Source organism: Netta rufina (assembly GCF_964035555.1).
Source record: "Netta rufina genome assembly, chromosome: 7".
Taxonomy (NCBI): domain Eukaryota; kingdom Metazoa; phylum Chordata; class Aves; order Anseriformes; family Anatidae; genus Netta; species Netta rufina.
This window is the reverse complement of record NC_140130.1, coordinates 32,029,511-32,040,779: the sequence shown is the minus strand read 5'-3', so window position 1 is coordinate 32,040,779 and position 11,269 is coordinate 32,029,511.

Sequence of the window (11,269 nt, the reverse complement as noted above, 5' to 3'; positions counted from 1 at the left end):
TACAAAGAGACCACTGAAATCAGGATGGCTGTTAGTGGAATAAATGCGATTCTTATGACCAGTGAAAGCAGCCTGGCATACGGTGATTGATGGAAGTGCATGATGGATATTTGAGTTCAGATTGTCCTTGGGATTCATAGAGCCATGGGCTGTAAAGCCAGAAGGATTATCATCACTTTGGTGTACGCTGTAGAATTCCTCTGGTTTTAACTAAGCCTTTCCTTCACAAATGACACCTGACCTTGACTTTTAGGTTGCCCTCAGAGGAAAATCTCCACCAATACTTAAAATATCATTCCAGTGTTCAAATATAACTTGTTAACACTGTACCTCTTACTTCAGTCTGGCTTTGATTCCAACTGGCCTAATGCTCTTTAGCAGGTGACAGCATTCTCATCTCCCCTTCAGTTTTAAGATGTAGTATTAGAGTCATTTCACAGGGTTGGAACTAGATGATTTTTAAGATCCCTTCCATCCCAAGCCATTCGATGATTCTATGATTCCATGACGTATCCAAAGCCTTCTACACATCCATCAGAAGCAAAGCAGGCCTGTGAATGTAGCACCACACCAGGGTACTGTCAGTGCATGGTGAGGGCTGGCTGTTCCCTAAAGGACAGGGAGCCAGGGGGATCCCAGGGTTGGCAGGGCAAAGGCATCACTGGCCATTGCCTACCCACAGAACCCAAGCAAAGCAGACCCAGCGATGGTCCGACCTAGAGGTCCTACTAGGCAGTATCATGGTGATAAGGCACATCCCAGGTCCAGCAGGGATCAGGTCAGGATCATGTCTAGTGCTTGCTAGGAAGGTCCATCAAGACAAGACAGGGCAGGGGCCAAAATAGAGAGCAAGCCCATGAGTGGGATCCATGACTGGATCAAGGAGATCCATGGCCCAACAGGGGTTGTGGCCGAGCTGAAGAGCAGCACTCTTGTAGGATTGTCCAGGCAGGAGGTGATGTGCCCCATCTGAGCTTAAATGCTGTCCCTGACGCACTAAGTTCTTGTTTGAAAGTGGAATTCTTGCTCCTTTTTAACCATAATGACTGAAAAATATATTTTGGCTAAATTTCTTTTCAGAGCTTCATTTATAAAGGAACTTGATGGCAGTGTAAAATTACTTAATTCTTCCTTGTATACATAGATTGGGTTTAAATGGTTTAGATTGTCAGTTCTGTCACAACCACTTTGTATAGATGAGTTTATAGTTTTATGATTCAGCTGTGCTGGAGAGAAAATATGATGCTGAGCTGACTAGTAGTAGTAGAAGCTGTACGTTACTCATCAGTGTAAATGTATTTGGGTAACAATTTTTTCAAGATGATTTGAGGATTTTATTCTAATTCTTTAGATATGTTTTAATGAGGTATTTTGAATGAAGTTCAATTATAGTGCACATTGAGCTTGCTATCTTAATTAGACTAATTGCATTTATTTCATATAAATGTTTTAGATTTAATTTTATACTTTCTGCAAGAATACATTGTAACTACTACATCTAAGTCTTATGAGATAATAGAAAAGTCACAATTTCATGTTCTGCATCAGATATAAATGGAGCTGTCATGCAATATTAGATTTCTGTCAAAAAAAAAAAAAAAACACACACACACAAAAAAAAAAAAAAATGTAGTGATTGATGGGCACATAACTGAGTGAGGATTTCCATGAATAATGTTAGTTACACAACATGCCAAAAGACAGAGTTACCAAAGGGAATGATTTTATGATTAGATGTAAATTGTAATCAGGACCAGTATAGTTCTAGGAATTAAATGCTGTTAAGTGTAGGAATTAAGAAAAAGGATAACGGCTCTCATTTCAAACAGTTTTGTTTTTCTTGGCATCTTATTTTATGGCAGCTGTCCTGCCTATATTTATTGATTTATTTATTTTTTAAATTGACAAAACAAAAATCTCATTAAAACAAAATCCTGCCTGTGCTGCTGAAAATACTACATGTTATTAAATCTGAGAGAATTTTTTAAATCTCATTTATTTTTCAGTAATTTACCGTGCATACAATAGATGTCTTGGGCAATAAAAATGTCAAAAATGTCTGTAGTCACTTCATTTTCTGAGATGTCATGTTTTAACGGGGTTTTGTAACGTGAAGTGCTGAAAGAGGTTTGTAGGCAAATGTTTAATTCATTTCATTTCAACAAAATGAAAAAAAAAAAAAAAAAAAAAACAGTAAAAGACTTTAATCAATATTTGAGCCTGTAAAAATGTGTTCTACCTTCCCCTCCAAAAAAAAAACTAAATTATCTGACAACATTAATAGAGGCAACTGAAGTGTTGAAGAGGGAAAACCTTTGAAATTAGGTTTTAGTGGCAGATATAACAGAATAACTAACACAGTCCTTCCAAGCATAATATTCTAGCAGCCAGCACAAGCCTGTGAAAGGACATGGAAATTCAACCTAAGTCCAAGCCCAAGGCTGTGTAAACTCCCAGTAGGCCTCTGAACAACAAGATATCTGCGGGATACCTGCAAATGGTCTAAGACAACTTTATCATGTCCTTTTTTCTCATCTTTCACATCCCTCAAGTAGTCACCAGACCAAGCTGTCAGTGGTGGGTGCTGGAACAGGCTCACTAAGGAAATGGTCACAGCACCAAGCCTGACAGAGTTCAAGAAATATGATTGTATTTTAGGTGGTCCAGTTTGGAGCCAGGAGTTGGTCTTTTCCAGCTCAGGCTATTCTGTGATTCTTTGATTCTAAGTGTAGGAGGACAGTAGTCACCTCCCTTCTAGAGGCTGCAACCTGGCTCAAGGGAAAGAGCTTTAAAATCCAACCCTGTGAACATTTCAGTGACAGAAAATATGAATCGACTATAAATCATGGGCAATATTATTCTGTGTGCTCAGAGGAGGGACTGCAGTGAGTTGTTTTCAGGTACGCTACTTGACTTTCTTCTTATAGTTCCTTCTTTATAGAGTTAAAGCTAAAAGAGAAAAAATGTCAGTTTTTGGTTTCACGTCTCACACACAAATTAATGATTTTACTACAAGGTCAACACTGCGTGCAATGTTCTCCCATGGATTGCCTGCACTTGCTGATAATTCATTCATTTTCTGGCTCATCACCTTTCCCTTCCAAGGGATTAAATGGCCCTCACATCTCCTCAAGAAGTATGACAGAGCTTGATTGCAAAGGGATGACAAGAAGGATGTATGGATTGAATTTCTGCATGGCTCTTGTCTTTGCTTCTCTTATTTCTGTGCTCCTCGACAGGAACACACACACACACACACAAAGAAAAAAAAAATTGCTGTCAGTGAAAATGGGTATGATGAGAGCAGGATAGCCCCACTGGGAAATTTTCTATCATTCTTTAGCTCTCTTCCTAAAACAAGAGCATTTGTTACAGGCGTTATTATTTTATTTCACCTCCTTTATTTCTTTTTTAGATTATTTAATATTAATAAACACAGCAGTTCATCTTTATGTCTTGGGTCCTATAAGGAGGGACTGGTCTTGCACAGTTATTCTCACATACAGGCAGAACTTTTGGACATCCAAAACTTCTGTTCCAAGAGGGGATGGACATGGACAGAGGGGCAGGAAGTTTTAAGCAGAACTTGCTCTACAAAGCATGGCAGGTCAGACCTGAAGTCCTGCCAAAGCAGGATGAACTCCTCAACGGCGTTGTCAGTGTTGTGGGAAGACAGAATTAAGCCAGATTCTGCGCTGCGTATTTATGGTCAATATCCCAGTACATTATATTACAGGGTCATCAGAAGCCCTAAAACCTGCTCAACCCTTGTGGAGGGGAGCAGCAGAGGCATCAAACCACCCTCTGCCCAGTCTTGCAGGCATGGATGCCTTCCTAGCCATGTGGAGGTTGGAGACATGCAGGCAGGGCTGTGGAGGCAGCAGGTGGGACTGGAACCACGCAGCCACCAGGCTGCAGAAGGCCACTGTAACTTAAACTGTCTCCTAAGCATGGGGTTCTGCAGGGGTAAGGGCTCAAGGTCATGAAGGAAAAGAGATTCTTTAAAGCCATTTTATTTCTCTCTGTGCTGTGTTTTCCCACAACTCCAGCCCACAGCACTGTGAGCCGCAGCAGGCCAGGGCCCTGGGTGCCTCCGCAAGGTGTGCGCCTGCCTGCGAGCTACAGCAGGCTGTGACCAGCTCCAGAGCCTGCCAACAGCTCCACAGAGTGAGGGAAATGGCCACCAAAAAACACTGGCTATACACCTGGAGTTTTGTGAGTGATCTGAAATTGTCAGAAGCCAACAGTAGAGATCAAACAGAGCAACGAGCACCCCAAATAATGCTGGTTACACAAGTCACTTCCTCACAGGCCTACCCACGCCACCTTCACATCATGTTGGTGCCCACTGCACGCCCATCTCCTCCACTACTAACTAGGCAGCAAGTACTGCTTTTCTGCCAAGAAGGAGTGAAAGGCAGTGCCCTGTCTGTGCTTGAGGGCATAGCTCAACGCACAGCTATGTTTAAGCTATGTCATATTTTTGCATTTTGCACCATATTCTGCACTCACAGCACTCGAGGCATCAAGGTCTCTTTTTTTGAAGGGAAGGGTATCTCATGAACACAATCCCTGCTTGAGAGAAAAGCATTGTCATTATCTTTTATTAAGAATGCTATTTAGAATCAGTCTCTTGTGTACATTAATAATGACACACTAATTGAATCTGGAAACTCGTTGCTTAGAGGTAATGGATTCAGGGTTAATACTAGCATGTTACAGCTTTAGGTAAAATGCAAGCGAGGGCCTTGCCAAGAAAAACACGAGGTTTGCTTTTATTGCTGGCAGGCATTGTTCGAGCTCCACTGTTACAGCTGGAGTTCAGCAGAAAGCTTAGCCTCAAGTCTTTAACTCCTTGCTGTGCTGGAGGCGAAGGCTGACATAATCTGCATTGAAATTCTCTTACTAGAGACAATTTTAAGAAATTCTTCTGCTCTTTTCCTTCTGAAGGAGCTTTCTTTTTGAGACTCAGCATGGAAAAGTCAAAGATTGGGTCTGGATTTCATTGTTTGAAAGTGCACACAAGGTTAAGAAATGAGAAATTTATTATCTTTGTGTTCCAGGTTGCCACTGGCACCTTAAGTTTATCACCAGGTAATGGGGAAACTTGGATGGGAACACTCTTTTCCACCAGAAAGCCTTTGTCAAAATACTGGAAGTATATTTTTGAGCCAAATGTGGTTGTGTACCATCAAATGTTGCATGAGGGATGAAAGAGACTGTACTGTTCTTGTTTGCCCTAAAAGCTGCATGAATGACTGATATGGTTTAAAAGACATTTAGACCAGACATTTTTTTCCCTTCTGCATTCCAATGGTTTTTTTCAATCACTCCCTTAGGTGCCTCAAAATACATTGATCCAGAGAGCTGTGTGCTTCACACAGACCTCAAACACATCTACCTTGTCTGCATAGCTCTGGAGGCAAGGTGTTGGGGAGCTCCCTAACAAATCTCAGTGATTGGTATATATTCATTGCATCTGAAACCTGCTATACTCCTAAGGGAACTGCTCTCAAAGATGGCAAGCCATCTGTCTCTGCTTCTGGTGTTTTTTCTGTTTCCACATCCATATGTTAAGTTATAAATAATGTTTTCAATTCAAAGGCCTAATTTGGTCTGTAAATTGTAGATTTGTAAAGATCAAAACTAGTTTAAGCCAGACAGTGAAGCTTTTTCCTTCACTGTTTGCTGACAGGAAATCTTTCCTCATATGATTAATGACTTGCATGTTGCTGCCCCAGAATTTGAATTTAGTATGGTATATTTTATTGCCACCAACTCTCATCTCTGGACTCCTGTTTTTTCCATCCAGATCCTTGATCACTTACAGTAGACATTCTGCTGCATAGGCCTCTCTCCCAGGGAAATTTCTATTATAATAAATGAGATAAATGTGGGCAGTGTAAACAAAATGTTGCAAAACATTGCTTCAATTAGCAAAGTGCTGCAAGAATGCACTGGAGAGTCTGTGCTATATAGGCAGACACCAGGAATGAATAGCAATAAAAAGAAAATATTATTTAATTTTTCTGCAGGCACACTGTGTGTGGGCAGAGCTGAGTCCATATTGCAGTCAAAATGCCTGACTCTGCAACCAAGAAGAAATGAATTCAGACAAGATGCTGCAGTTCTGCTCCAGGCAGGACAGGCTTCTTGAATTTTGCATTGGTAGGTTAAAAGCATAAGAAGCCCAGAGGATAAGGAATTGTTGGGCCCTCAGCAGAAAGCGGGGCAGAGAGCAAAGCATATAATCTCAGACTTTTGCTTTTGGCAGCCTGAGGAGATACTGCATTTAGTGATGGCATAAATATCTGTGAGGATGGGATCATCACAGAGGAACCCTTCTGAAGCTGTTGTCACCTTTCAGGGTGCTGTGGGTATGGGGACAACATAGTGCTGTGAGCTGGCACCCCGGCTTTTCCACCATAAGTGTCCTCAAAGTGAGGCCCAAAGGTCCATCCACCAACATCCATCCATCCAAGAGCTTCTCAACCACAGGAGGATGGTCCTGCTTCATACAGGGACTGGTTTTCTGTAAAGGGTTTGGAATTTTTACCCCCAAATCTATTCTATGTATTTATTTTCTTAACAATTTTCAGAGGTTAAAGTTGTATGAACTTTCCTTTTATTTATTTGTTTGTTTGTTTGTTTTTCCAGTCAGCTTCAATTTTAAATGAATTGGGTGAACCGGTGAAAGTATAGGATCTTTCAAGGATCTTCTTGGGGCTCTGGCTGATATTCTATATACATATACGATAACAGTATTCTGTTATTATATTGTATATATATAATTCATTTTTCATATGTATATATAGACTTATTGAACTGAATATAGGTTCATTAAATATATATATATATAGGCTCATTAAATCTGTGCCTTTGTGAAACACATTTGTCCTTACTAACTACTTTTGGAGCTTCACTGTTGACCAAGCACAATTCCTGCAGTGGTGTTAGCCTACAAATTATTTTAACTTGTAGTTAGCTGAGCTGTAATTGCTTATCCTCAGTGCTTCCAGTCCAACATCTGATATGATTAGCTCTGCCATTAATTATCTTGTACTTTAACTATAAACCTCCTGCTGAAAACCAAGGAAAGGTCAATGCATATATATATATATGTCTGAAGGATTTTAATGGTGTGCTGATGATACCTGTTGTTTTGCTAAGGACATATGCTGGCATATATAACAGATACATAACGGGATACTGTCTAGCTCAAACCTCCCAGATATTTCAGTAAACCTGATTAAACTATGGAAGTGATATTTGATAAGCAGTCCATTTGGCACAATTACTGGTCAAATACTTGACTAGATGTTGTTAGATATTGTGTTGGAAGTGTTGGTTGTTTTGTTTGGTTTGATTTTTTTTAAACTCTTGCATCAGTTGTTTTTGTTTTGTTTTGTTTTTAAACTCCTGCACCAGATCTGCCCTGTTGCGTCTTCATCAAAAGAGGAGTAAGAGTTTGCTTTTGGTAGGATGTCCTCTGGTTTTGTCCATAGCTATTCACTGACTTCAACTCTTACGTACAACTGTTTTTTAATTGTTTAAATTTGAATTGAAGAGAAACAAACTTTCAAAAAAATAAAAAAATAAAAGTGCTGTTGCAAAACTGAAATAAGCACACGTGGCTCTGAAAGCCCCTGTGTCCCTGACCTGGGTTCTCAGGAGAAGAGGCATGGGAGCACCTAAGGGGAGAGGGGACAGGTCTGTTAACTGGAGCAGTTCAGTTTCCCTACATAAGGTAATGGTTGCTCCAGGAAGCCATATTTTCAGTCAGGAATAAAATATCCCTGTTTACTGAGGCTGTGTGAGAGCAGCAGGTTCACTGCTTCCTTTCTAATCCTCCTTCATTGGATGAAGCGAGAGGAGAAGCAATAAGACACTATCCTGGAAGAGTTTAATAACAACAACAACAACAAATATATATATATATACATATATAGGTAATTAGGTCAGCTGTAATGATGTAGATAAAATATGTCTTAGAATTTTACTGTGGACGTTAGATTCATATATTTTTCATGAGTGGTTTACCTGTGCATCTGTGCTTATCATCTAAGCACCATGAAGTCCCACCGGACTAGGTCTTTTGTGCATATAATCTTCCAACATACCAAAGCTCATTAAATACGTGGTTCAAAGTAATTTAATTTAATCTTTTTTTCCACATCTTGACATATTTATTAGGAAGACAAGAAGAAAGAAAAAGCATTCTGTGATTGCTTGATGTCTGCGGGACCTAGTACTGCTCTGTCCTTCATTCTCATTACCAAACTTGTGGACCGTGGGCTAAGGAGGTTTTAAGGTTGCAGCTTGGTAAAAAATATATATATACATGTATAATTTTCTCATATAATATTATTATATAGAGGTCACACATGCACACACGTGTATGTAATGAAGATTTATATATGTATATATGCATTTATATCTGTTAGTTCATACAGTCGCTGTCTCAGTTCAGTTACTAGTTTCTGTTCAGAGCTCTGGTTTTTGGTTTTGTCAGGCATCGCCGTTTTCTAAGTGGGTTATCTCTTTAGAGAATTTCACAAATCATTCAGCAGGAGATGTCATTACATTTCAATCAATAGTGAAACTTGTGCCACGATCCCATTAGCAAAGGATCTTCCAGTGCCTCAAAGCACATAAATTTGTATAAAGGACGGTCTGAAAAACAAATCTAATCTTGTTTATTGACAGGGCCCAATACTGAAAAAAATGGTCTCTTAACAAATCACTTAGCCAAAACGTTCTGCAGAAATAGTGCCACCTCCATGAAGGATCTTTTTAGGTTATTTGCTTCTACTCTACGGCTGCAACTCTAATTTTTCACTCGGCAGCACCGTCGTTATTTTCTCCACATGGAGCTTCCGCAGAGAAGCTGAGGGGGAAAAAAGAAAGAGTTTGTCATGAAATGGCTGCGCTCCCCTTTCCCTGAGGCTGCCTATGTTGTATTGGCAGAAACGAGCGAGCTGCTTCTCCCTCAGCTCCCTTCCACAGCTTCCATCCCACTTTGCCTGAGAGAGCCTCCCCGAAGGCCGCTGGGGCTCAGGCTTACTGCTCAGAAATTCATCGCTGTATTTTCTTTGCCCTTTGTACAGATGGAAAAACTGGGGAAAGGACGATCATACCCGAACGTGGGCAGAGAAAATCATGAAGCCCAGGAGCTACAAACAGATGAATAACTAAACGCTTCACAGTACCCAGAACGAGCCTTGGCATAGGAAAATGTGACTTCTGCCTAGGGTCAAGCAAGCTCCTTCTGGATAAGCTCAGGAGCAGTTTCTGAATCAACCCTTTCCCTACTCACACACTCAGAGCAGTCTGGAGCATAATTATGGTTTGGTTGCTTTTATGAGGCCATTTTAACAAGCTTACATTAAAAGATATCTGAAGATTTCTGTGGCAGGAAGAGACGTACAAGGTCAACTACTTTTTCTCTTCTCAGACCTTTGTTCTCCATTACCATGCCTTAAATAGACACACTTCACTTCTGATCACCTGAATTTGTATGGATCTGAAGCTGGTTTATTGACGTATAAAAGATCCTTCTTCTTTTATAGCCTTCATACATAAAGGAAGCTTGGAGAGTCCTCGATTTTGAAAGTCATCAAGCTAAAAGCACCATTCCTCACGCACGGTGGTGAGAGCAGCTCTTTATCTTCAAGGTGCATTTTACGGGGCTCTCACGCACTCCAGGCAGCTTCGACAAAAAGCGATGCCGCAAGCAAGGATTGTGCTAGTGATCAGCTCTGCTCAGCTCATTGAAAATTTTCAGAAATAAAACAAATATTTGTTCTTTGGGCTTTGCAACCAAGGAAATGGTCATGCATTTCTGAACCCAGGTCATGCTTTTCTGAACCGAGGCTGCTTTAAAGTTCAGAACAAACTCTGAAAGGAGTACGTAAGATGCAAGACTGGGAGTACTGGAGTAAAAGGAGTAACTTCAGACGTGCTGGTCATAACACTGTGGGAAGGGTTGAAGACAGCTCCCAGTTTTGATCCACCAGATCACAAAAACCAGTAGCGATCACAACAACCAGGGGATCGAGTGCACCCTCAGTGAGTTTGCAGATGACACCAAGTTAGGTGCGTTAAAAGACATTTAGATGTAGAGCTCAGTGATATGGTTTAGTGGAGGACTGGTTAGTATTAGGGCAGAGGCTGGACTGGGTGATCTTGAGTTCTCTTCCAACCTAGACAATTCTGTGATTCTGTGAGCTCTGTGGTACCCACTGCTTTCCCTCTCCTCCTCCCCATCACCACAGGAAAGTGCTAGTCCTTCTTTGTTGGTACCTTAGAAGAGAGTGCTAGTAATTGGAGTCTGAGGCAAATAAAAAAATCACAAACTATGGAAATGCAGAGCCCCAACAGGTCTCTTTGCAATCTTATGTACACTGTAGTAGATCCATTAGCCAGTAGGAAGCTAATCCTCATTTACAGTTAGAAAAATCAGGTACAAATCTAGAGCCAAGCTCATGTTTTAAGCCAGCAGTTGCTGTTACAAAAGCCTGAAGACAACCACCAGACTCCTCTCATTCAGTCAAAGTATTCTGTAAATGACTTACACAGTTTCACTTAAATGTAAATATGGCAAGAGGTCTTTTGAGTATTGAAATCGGAAGACATTTGAAACAGTATTTCTCAGTATTAAAAATGAATTCATTTGATACTCTTATTCTTTATTTAGCATTTGGTAAACATATCCTAATTCAAAGTGATGATAAAAAATAAATAAAGTCTGAGGTTAATTTGCTTGGTCTGAGAAATGCAGCACTGCAGAGGACTGCTCTTGAATGCTCATTCCTGTTACATTTGAACACCCAGTCTCCCCAGACTAACACCTTGTCACTGGCACTAACTGCTGATTGTTAGTAAGGAAAAACAAAAGGCTAGATTTTATTATTCGTAACAAGAAAAAAAAAAAAGAAGTAACATATGGGGAGGAATCAAAGAGAACATTATTATGAAAGCATCATTTTAGACAGAATTTGTAACACGTTTGTCATACTGCAGACACAGTTATAAATATTAATATAACATTCACGGGAAAAAAGGATCAGGACAACACTAGCAGCAGCTACTGAGAAACTTCAACACCACGCAAAACATCACATGGCACAAGCAGAAGTTATTTGCCTGTCGTTCTTTTACAGAGATGTGCTAGGAGAGGTTTCCAGAGGAAAGAAACGTTCAGTGCCAGCAGAGGCAAGAGGTGCTGAGGGGCAGGAGCGAGCTCTTTGCTTGAGCTGGCCACAAGGCT